The sequence below is a fragment of the Macaca nemestrina genome, chromosome 7, assembly GCF_043159975.1.
Source record: "Macaca nemestrina isolate mMacNem1 chromosome 7, mMacNem.hap1, whole genome shotgun sequence".
Taxonomy (NCBI): domain Eukaryota; kingdom Metazoa; phylum Chordata; class Mammalia; order Primates; family Cercopithecidae; genus Macaca; species Macaca nemestrina.
The window spans coordinates 99,708,844-99,718,345 of record NC_092131.1 but is presented as its reverse complement, the minus strand read 5'-3'; the positions used below and the strand labels follow the sequence as shown (position 1 = coordinate 99,718,345).

Sequence of the window (9,502 nt, the reverse complement as noted above, 5' to 3'; positions counted from 1 at the left end):
GAGGTGGTGATGATGGTGGTGGAAACAGTAGTGGTGGAGGTGGTAGTGGTAGTAGTGGTGGTGGTGGGAGCAGTGATGATGGTGGTATTAGTTCTGGTAGTGGTGGTGATGGGAATGCAGGCTGTGGTGTGATGTTGGCAACTGTGACGGTGATGGTGGTGGTGATGTCTGCTGTGGCAGTGGTGGCAGTAATATGGTGTAGTGGTGGTGGCTACACTGTGTTTAATTATTAAAGCCAGTTGGTTATCACAGAGGGAGTACAACCCTGACTCACTTGGTTATCAGAGTAAGATCAAGTCTTTTCAAAGGCATTGGTGAGAGGAGCTGGAAACCATCTCCTCATGTGGGACTCACAGGGTTCTAGCTCTGCCGCTTAGGTTATACGCCCTCAGCTCAGGATGCCTCCTGTAGCTGTAGAAAGTCCAGGAAGGCAACTAAAATAACTGATGATGAGACCTGTTCATGGAATGGGCTGAACTTGAAAGAGGGGTAGAAGAATTGATTTAATTATTTTCCCCTTTGGCTATCAGCGGCCAGCGCGGGCGCGGCCGGAGACCGTGGGGCCCGCGGTTGCCGCCCCCTCAGGAACCACCATGTTGGTGATACCCCCCGGACTGAGCGAGGAAGAGGAGGCTCTGCAGAAGAAATTCAACAAACTCAAGAAAAAGAAAAAGGCATTGCTGGCTCTGAAGAAGCAAAGTAGCAGCAGCACAACCAGCCAAGGTGGTGTCAAACGCTCACTATCAGAGCAGCCTGTCGTGGACACAGCCACAGCAACAGAGCAGGCAAAGCAGCTGGTGAAATCAGGAGCCATCAGTGCCATCAAGGCTGAGACCAAGAACTCAGGCTTCAAGCGTTCTCGAACCCTTGAGGGGAAGTTAAAGGACCCCGAGAAGGGACCAGTCCCCACTTTCCAGCCGTTCCAGAGGAGCATATCTGCTGATGATGACCTGCAAGAGTCATCTAGACGTCCCCAGAGGAAATCTCTGTATGAGAGCTTTGTGTCTTCTAGCGATCGACTTCGAGAACTAGGGCCAGATGGAGAAGAGGCAGAGGGCCCAGGGGCTGGTGATGGTCCCCCTCGAAGCTTTGACTGGGGCTATGAAGAACGCAGTGGTGCCCACTCCTCAGCCTCCCCTCCCCGAAGCCGCAGCCGGGACCGCAGCCATGAGAGGAACCGGGACAGAGACCGAGATCGGGAGCGAGATCGAGACAGAGACCGAGAGCGGGACAGGGATCGGGATCGGGATCGGGATCGAGATCGAGATCGAGACCGGGAACGGGACAGGGATCGGGAGCGGGAGCGGGATCGAGACCGAGACCGAGAGGGTCCTTTCCGCAGGTCAGACTCCTTCCCTGAACGGCGAGCCCCTAGGAAAGGGAATACTCTCTATGTATACGGAGAAGACATGACGCCTACCCTTCTCCGTGGGGCCTTCTCTCCTTTTGGAAACATCATTGACCTCTCCATGGACCCACCCAGAAACTGTGCCTTCGTCACCTATGAAAAGATGGAGTCAGCAGATCAGGCCGTTGCTGAGCTCAACGGGACCCAGGTGGAGTCTGTACAGCTCAAAGTCAACATAGCCCGGAAACAGCCCATGCTGGATGCCGCTACTGGCAAGTCTGTCTGGGGCTCCCTCGCTGTCCAGAACAGCCCTAAGGGTTGCCACCGGGACAAGAGGACCCAGATTGTCTACAGTGATGACGTCTACAAGGAAAACCTTGTGGATGGCTTCTAGGGAACAGAGCTGGATTCCTTGTGCCTCATATGCCCCAATGCTGGTCTCAGTAAAACACTGAGGTGGAAGCTTAAAAAAAAAAAAAAAAAAAAAAAAAAAAATTATTTTCCCCTTTGTCCCTTCAAACCCAACTTTTTTTCTCATTATGGGATAAAATATTTTATCAGACATGCCCTTCTAATTTTTAATCATTTTTACATAATAAACAAATAATATCTTTGTTTTGGCATCAAAACGTGGAGTCCAATCTAATAATTACATAATTCCAGTGAGACAAAGCACAATTATCAAAATTGTGAATTCCTCACCCACCTCAAGCTGGTTTCAGGCTGGGTGCCTGGTCTCTGCTGTTCCTGGAATGCTGTTTCTGAATGTTCCTGGCAGGGCCAAGATGGGATGGAACAGGGGTAAATAGTCTTACATGCTGGTACTGTTGGCGTCTGGCTTTGGTCTCTCTTGGATGGAAGGTGGAAGGCACACATTTACTGAGTTTTGCTGTTACAGGCACTTTTGAAGAGTCTTTGCCAACTTGCCACACACTCACACACACAACTCATGCACACACACACACACTCATCCATACACACACTCACATATACACACACACATACACACACTCATCCATACACACACTCACATAGACACACACTGTCACACACACTCATGTACATGCACACTCACACGCACACTCATGCACACACACACAGAGCAAAGCCTCTCTCCTGAGAACAAAGCCCCTCTTCTCAGCCGCTGGGTTTCTAATGGCCCACCCCTCTCCTGGGATCGCAGTGTCTCTCCAGAACATCTTCTTTGGTCCCTTTCACCAAGTCCACAGCTGGCCCCTAGAGAACACTCACCTTTGTTCTTGATCATCTGATAAGGGTGGCATCGGTCACAGCTGCTTCCTTTTGAATTCTCTTGGCTATAGTAAGACACATTTCTATGTTCCCCAAATGCCAGGGGGCACATGCCAGACTCCCCGGGTGGCCCCCTCAAAGGCCTCTCAGTTGACTTGCAGTGAGGCATAAGTTCCCATCCACACTCATGTAGGGGACAGGGGATGGAGTACACCACCCTGAAAATGTGTCCAAAGAAACCCTCTTTCTCTCAGCCTCTCCAGCCCTCCTTAAGCCTGAAAACAGATGAAGGGGTAATGCTTGCAGAACGGATTTTCCGATCTCTCAGTATGCTCTGCTAAGGACATGGCAGAACTTGCCACCTACTGTCCTCTTTTAAGGCTTTGAGGCCCTGCTGAAAGCTGCAGACAGAGTGACAGGGGTGACATTTTCACATTCTCTTACAATAGGGTTGGAGTGCTGGCAAATAAGAACAGAACAAAACATGAGGAACACGCTTGATCTAGGAAGACAAACACAAAGAGAAAATAGTAATAATGAGAAAATACCCTGCATTTGTTGAGCAAAGCTTTTACATGTATTGTTATATAATTTTCAAGGACTGGGAAATGGATATGGAGATCACAGTAATAACCTAGCATTTAGATAATGTGGCAGAGTTTATAAAGAGCTGTCTCCCATATCGACTCATTTGACTCTCATAAGAAGTTGGCTGGGTTCGTGCTATTCATCTCATTTTACAGAGGAAGAATTAGGGTCAGGAGTGGCAAAGGGGGCTAATCTCACAGGCCAACCCGTATTAATTGAGCCCTCCTGCCAATCATAGTGCTATTCAAAGTATAGTCCAAGAGCAGAAAATGAAAATAAATACTTGGAAACTCTTTTTTTTTTTTTTTTTTTTTTTTTTTGAGGTGTAGTCTTGCTCTTTCACCCAGGTTGGAGTGCAGTGATGCGATCTTGGCTCACTGAAACCTCCGCCTCCCTGGTTCAAGTGATTCTCCTGCCTCAGCCTCCTGAGTAGCTGGGACTACAGGCTCGTCTCAAACTCCGGACCTCAAATGATCTGCCTGCCTCAGCCTCCCAAAGTGCTGGGATTACAGATGTGAGCCACTGCGCCTTGCTGAAACTCCTTTTTTTTTTTTTTTTTGAGGCAGAGTCTCGCTCTGTCTCCAGGCTGGAGTGCAGTGGCGCAATCTTGTCTCACTGCAATCTCCGCTCCCAGGTTCAAGCGATTTCCCTGCCTCAGCCTCCTGAGTAGCTGGGACTACAGGCACGGACTACCATGCCTGGCTAATTTTTAAAATTTTGTTTTGTAGACATGGGGGTCTTGCTTTTATGCCCAGGCTGTTCTCAAACTCCTAGCATCAAACAATCCTCCTGCCTTGGCCTCCCAAAATGCTGCTGGGATTACAGACATAAGCTACTGCACCCCACCTAAAAACTCTAAAAGGAATTTAATGTTGCCATGACATCCAAGCATGTGATCAGTAGACTCACTTCACTGAGCACGGTATGGACCAGTTTACATGTTGTCAAACTCATATGGTGAGTCTCACACAGCTTGAGCTCTTTTCTAGTCATGTACAGTAGGACTACATTCTAGTCGGCAACAGATTAGAAATTTAAAAAGAGAAAAAACCAGGCCCTTCATGACAGACAATTTAAGAAACATTTCCCTAGACAGAGCATTGCATTTAAAAGGATCCAAAGTCCAGGAAACAGTGTTGTGGTTGATTAGTGATGTCTGCCCTGAGCAAGGGGGTGGGAGGTGGTGACATGTGCACCACCCTGTGCCTATCAGCTAGGTCATGGTGTCCTATCCTAGTAGAACAACCTCAGATCTTAAAAAGAGACATATATGGGGGAAAGACTAATAAACCTGATTACAGAAACAGCTATTTTCGAAATGCTTTACAAATTTCAAATACACTAGCATGTACTATCTCATTTGAAACTTGGAACAATCCTGTAAAGGAGATGAAGAAGGGATTATTAGTCCCACATTGCAGAGAGGAAGATTGTGAGTCAGACCATTTAAGTTGCTGTCCATAATCACAGAGGTGAGCAGTGGCAAGTGCTGGGCCCAGAACCAACACTTGGTTGCCAGCTGCTTAGTCCAAGTATCCTCACTCCCTATCCAGCTGCCTCCCTGTTGAGGATGAAATAAAGTGATATATGTGAAAGCTCCAAGTAAAAAAGAGAATGTCATACGATATCAGTTTTATTATACAGCAGCTTAGATAATTTCATGGATGGCATCCCTACATGGTTTTTAGATTGACATTCCAGAAGACAATCTAGCCTTCCTGATACTAAAAGAGCAATTGCCCCTTTCAAACAAATCTCTGGGCTAGAAAGACACGTAAGTCCAGGATGGCAATTTATCTCTTCATTTGCTATCCTAGTTCCAGATGTAACTACTGAGTGTTATTATAAATAGGACGGTAAAAATGTCCTGTCCAGCAAGCACCTATTGAGCACTTGCTCTGTGTCAGAGAAAGGCTACACTGCACTAGGCACAAGAAACACAGACATGAATGGGACCAACAGATGCATAGACTCTGAGTCCCTTAGGTGGCCCCTGTTCTCAATTAATATGGTTGGCTTGTGAGATTAGCCCCCTTTGGCACTCCTGACCTTGGTTCTTCCTCTGTAAAATGAGATGAATAGCACCAACCTAGCCGACTTCTTATGAGAGTCAAATGAGTCGATATGGGAGAAAGCTCTTTGTAAACTGCCACATTAACTGTTCTTGCAATTAACTGTTCTATGTGTAGTAATAAAAAATAGATAAGAGGTCCAGAATTGCTTTCAAGGGAGACTGATTTACTCATGAGTGGAGATGGTGAGTTAAGCAGAGAGGAAAAAGAATTTACAAAGGAGAAGAAACTGCTCACAGCACATGTGGAAAGGTGAATGAGAAGACAATTGGAGAAAGGGCATTCACCCAAAAGGAATAGTACCTGCAAAGGCTCAGAGGCTTCAAACCATCTGATGGGTTTGGGCAATATAGATGGTTCTACATATCGCCTGCATGTAACAGGGAAAAAAATCAAGACTGACTTTCACTATGTATTTTTTTTAAAGAAAGTCATCTATTGTTCACATGAATTGCAAACATTTCCCCTACTGAAACTATCCTACTACTTAATCTGTCTTATTTCATCTTTGATAATATAAGGATGCTAACAGAACCTACAGCTCTAGGCTGTTTTGTTAACCATGTAGAGCGCTTAGAACTGTGTTAGTCCATAGTAAATGCTCGGTAAGTGTTTTATTGTTGATGACAGTGGTAGTGGTGGTGATGATGATGATGAAGGTCATGATTTCTACTTTATTTGACTCCTCAACTCAACTGCCACATCTGAGCTTCCACACCCAATATAGAATGAATGTGAAATAATTTGTTGATGCTATGACAGTTTGGCCTATTGCTTTTCTCACATAGGTTCCTTTAAAGTCTGTTATGCTTGGTATCTTTTGGGCTTTGCTGAAAAGAGGCACATCTGAGATGCCTAGAGCTCACAGCAAGGAGACCAGGTTCCCTTTCACAGGCACTGGTGCCCTAGATCAGGTTTAAGCAAACTAAAATCCCTGGGACAAATCAACCCTCCATTTGTTTTTGTAAGTAATATTTAGTGGAACTCAGTCCTTTTTATTCACTGATTATTGTCTTTGTTTGCTTTTGTGCTACAATGGCAGAGTTGAGCTGTGACAAAGATCTTATGGCTGACAAAGCCTAAAATATTTACTCTCTGGACTTTGGTTGAAAAAAATTAGCCATCTCTTGCCCTCAGTGATGCCCAGACTCCTGCTACTCACCATTGGCTATACCAGCCATTCCAAAGCTGGTCAAAGTTAGGGCAGGGGTTGGTGCACTGTTGATTAGAGCACATTGGTGTCCTGATCTCATTCTCTTCTCCCAGAAACCTCACAGCAGTGCCAAACACTTCTTGAAAATATGGCCAGTCCTCATGATTCACAGATTCTATATTTGAAAATTCACCTACTTGCTGAAATCTATGTGTAACCTCAAAATCAATATGCACAGCACTGTCTTGGTCATTCATTGACATGCGCAGAGCTGTGAAAAATTTGAGTCACCCAACGCTCACATGTTCCCAGCTGAAGTTGGACAGGGGGACTCTCTGCCTTCTTGTTTTACTCTCACAATGTAAAACGAGTATCCTTTTTGCAGTCTCTTCAGGGTCATGATTTTCTCAGTTTTGTGCTTTTCGTCCATGGTTTTGCTGTATAAAATGGTCCCCAAGCCCAGTGCTGAAGTGCTGTCTAGCAGCTAAGTGCAGGGTGGCTGTGACACACCTTATGTGTCTTAGACAAGCTTCCTTCAGTCACACGTGACAGCGCCGTTGACCCTGAGTTCAATGTTCACAAGTCAACAATATATATTAAATGAAGTGTCTTTAAACTGAAACACACATACAGCAAGGCTACGTATTGATTGACAGATGAAATGTGACTGGAGGCTTGCAGTAACCCTGTGTTTTTGTCTTGGTTAATTTAGTGTTTGAGTTGAATTTATACAACATAACTACAGCAAATAATGAGAATTGACTGTAAGAAAAAAAAATGGTTCAGGAAGGCCCAAGGTGTATAATCACCTTGGCAGAGCACTGTGCACAGGGACCTGAGACCTTCCTTAGCAATAAAAGAAGCTCTTTTGTGTCACATTCTGATGGGTGAGAAAAGGTCTCTTGCTCTCTCATCTGCTGACTCCAGGAAGACAGGAGATATTCCACAGTGGTTTGGGCACAGGAAGTCTCCATAACTCATAAAATAAAGGTTTCTGGGAACTGACTCTGGACTTAGGGATATGGTACATGAGCTCTCCTTTCCAGAAAGTTGCTTATGTAGGATTCCAAATGGCTTAAATTCTGATTTCCTGCCTGCCTCTCTCTCTCTTCGCTCCTTCCCCAACCCCTGCCTTTTTTTTTTTTTTTTTTTTTTTTTTTTTGAGACGGAGTTTCACTCTTGTTACCCAGGCTGGAGTGCGATGGTGCGATCTCGGCTTACCGCAACCTCTGCCTCCCAGGTTCAAGTGATTCTCCTGCCTCAGCCTCCCGAGTAGCTGGGATTACAGGCATGTGCTACCACGCCCATCTAATTTTATATTTTTTTAGTAGAGACGGGGTTTCTCCATGTTGGTTAAGCTGGTCTTGAACTCCTGACCTCAGGTGATCTGCCCACCTTGGCCTCCCAAAGTGCTGGGATTACAGGCGTGAGCCACCACCCCCAACCCCCCTCCACCCCACCACCTGCCACTTCTTTTTTCTGGAACTCTGGTATAGCTTCTGAAAAACACTTCATTCCTGACTGGCCAGACCTCACCATGTCTTTTCTTCTTCCAAGTACACAGGGGTGTTAAAAGTCCCCCAAATTATTACTTTGTGGTCATCCTAGCTGATGATGGCACCCATCTCTGAGGCCAGTCCTGGGCACTGCCTACCTCAGGGACGCAATCCTGTGTTTGCATAGTTACAAGAGCAAGTTGCCCCTCTTGCCCCTGTGGGGTGGTGTCTTGAACTGAGTAGGAGGGACATTCTGAAGGGCATACAATGAGCTGAAGTGCCTGGTGATGGTGGTGCCAACATCCCTGGGGAGCATCTAACTCAGGCGTTATCCACAAAGCAGCTCTGCAGGCTTGACATGGGGTCATGATACCCATCACGTGCATTAAAGGAGATGGCATTTGTCAGCTTCCTTTAGTGGCACCTCCTTGGATTCCCACTTTCTCTTCTTTCCTTCCCTCCCCTCTTTGCTTCTTCCTTTCCTTCTCTCTGCCCTCTCTTTATCTTGATCAACTCAAATGGTATTGAATACTAATGAATATCACACCTAGGCCAGCTGATAAGTAAAATTTAGAGACAGGAGTTTGGAGTTTGATGCCTTCTTTGTCACTCACTAATTGCATTAATTTGATTAGCTCATTCATCAAATATTGATTGTTTACTAGGTGCCAGGTGCCATGCTGGGCACTTGGGCTAGGTCAGGCAAGGAGCAGAGTGTAAGTTAGAGAATGAAGAGCCATGGAAGAAAGAAAACACAGATGAGCACAGTGACCCAAAGGGAGGCCAAAACCGATCTCTGAGACCCCACGTGCTCAAACATAAAATGTGGGTGATGACTCTCGCTCTCCTTGTGAAGGTGAAATGAGACAACACCTGTGAGAGGGCCACATAAATCATCAACCGTACGAGATGAATGTGTGCTGTGGCAGGAAGAATCATCTCATCCATAGGACCCGAAGGTTAAAATACACTCCTCATTTGGAGAGGAAAGTGATAAGGGATGGAAATCCACATTTGTGGGGTGCCTATTCCGTGCCACCTCCCACCCCTCAGGGACCTCCTCTCCCCTCTAAGGTGGGCCTCACTTTCCCAATTTTGAGGATGAGAAAGGCAAGGCTTAAAGTGAAGTAACCTACCCAACGTCAGGTCACAGCACTGGGAGGATGACAGAGCCGGGCTGAGAATCCATCTTCATCTTTCTGGGGCTTTTTCCTCCAGGGATCTGAGGTATAAACCCGGCTGGGTGACCTCTAAAGTCCCTCCAATTCCAGGAGCACGCAACTTCTCAGCAATTACTCTTCCGGGTAAGGATAATTGGATGACCCAAAGAAAAACACATCTCGGAGGGACCTCAGGGGGAAACAGACATCCACAGGCTTGGATCAGATGGTTTGGAGAGGGGCAGAAGTTTTCACTCAAGGGGCTTCCTCCACCGTGAGGGGTCCCAGATCCCAAGGAGAAAATAGAAGCATGGGGGATTTCACTGGTGCTTCCAAGCCTCCTAACAACAAAATGAGAAGGATGGGGCTGCAGGTGAAGAAGCCTTGCTTCTGACAGCAGGGCAATTATCAGAAGGGAGCAACTCAGGCTTCTT

At 46.3% G+C, this 9,502-nt stretch overlaps 1 pseudogene; it reads left to right on the top strand.

Moving 5' to 3' along the window:
- Positions 1 to 528: 528 nt before the first annotated feature.
- LOC105482715 (negative elongation factor E pseudogene) lies at positions 529 to 1,818 on the top strand (annotated as a pseudogene).
- Positions 1,819 to 9,502: the final 7,684 nt, after the last annotated feature.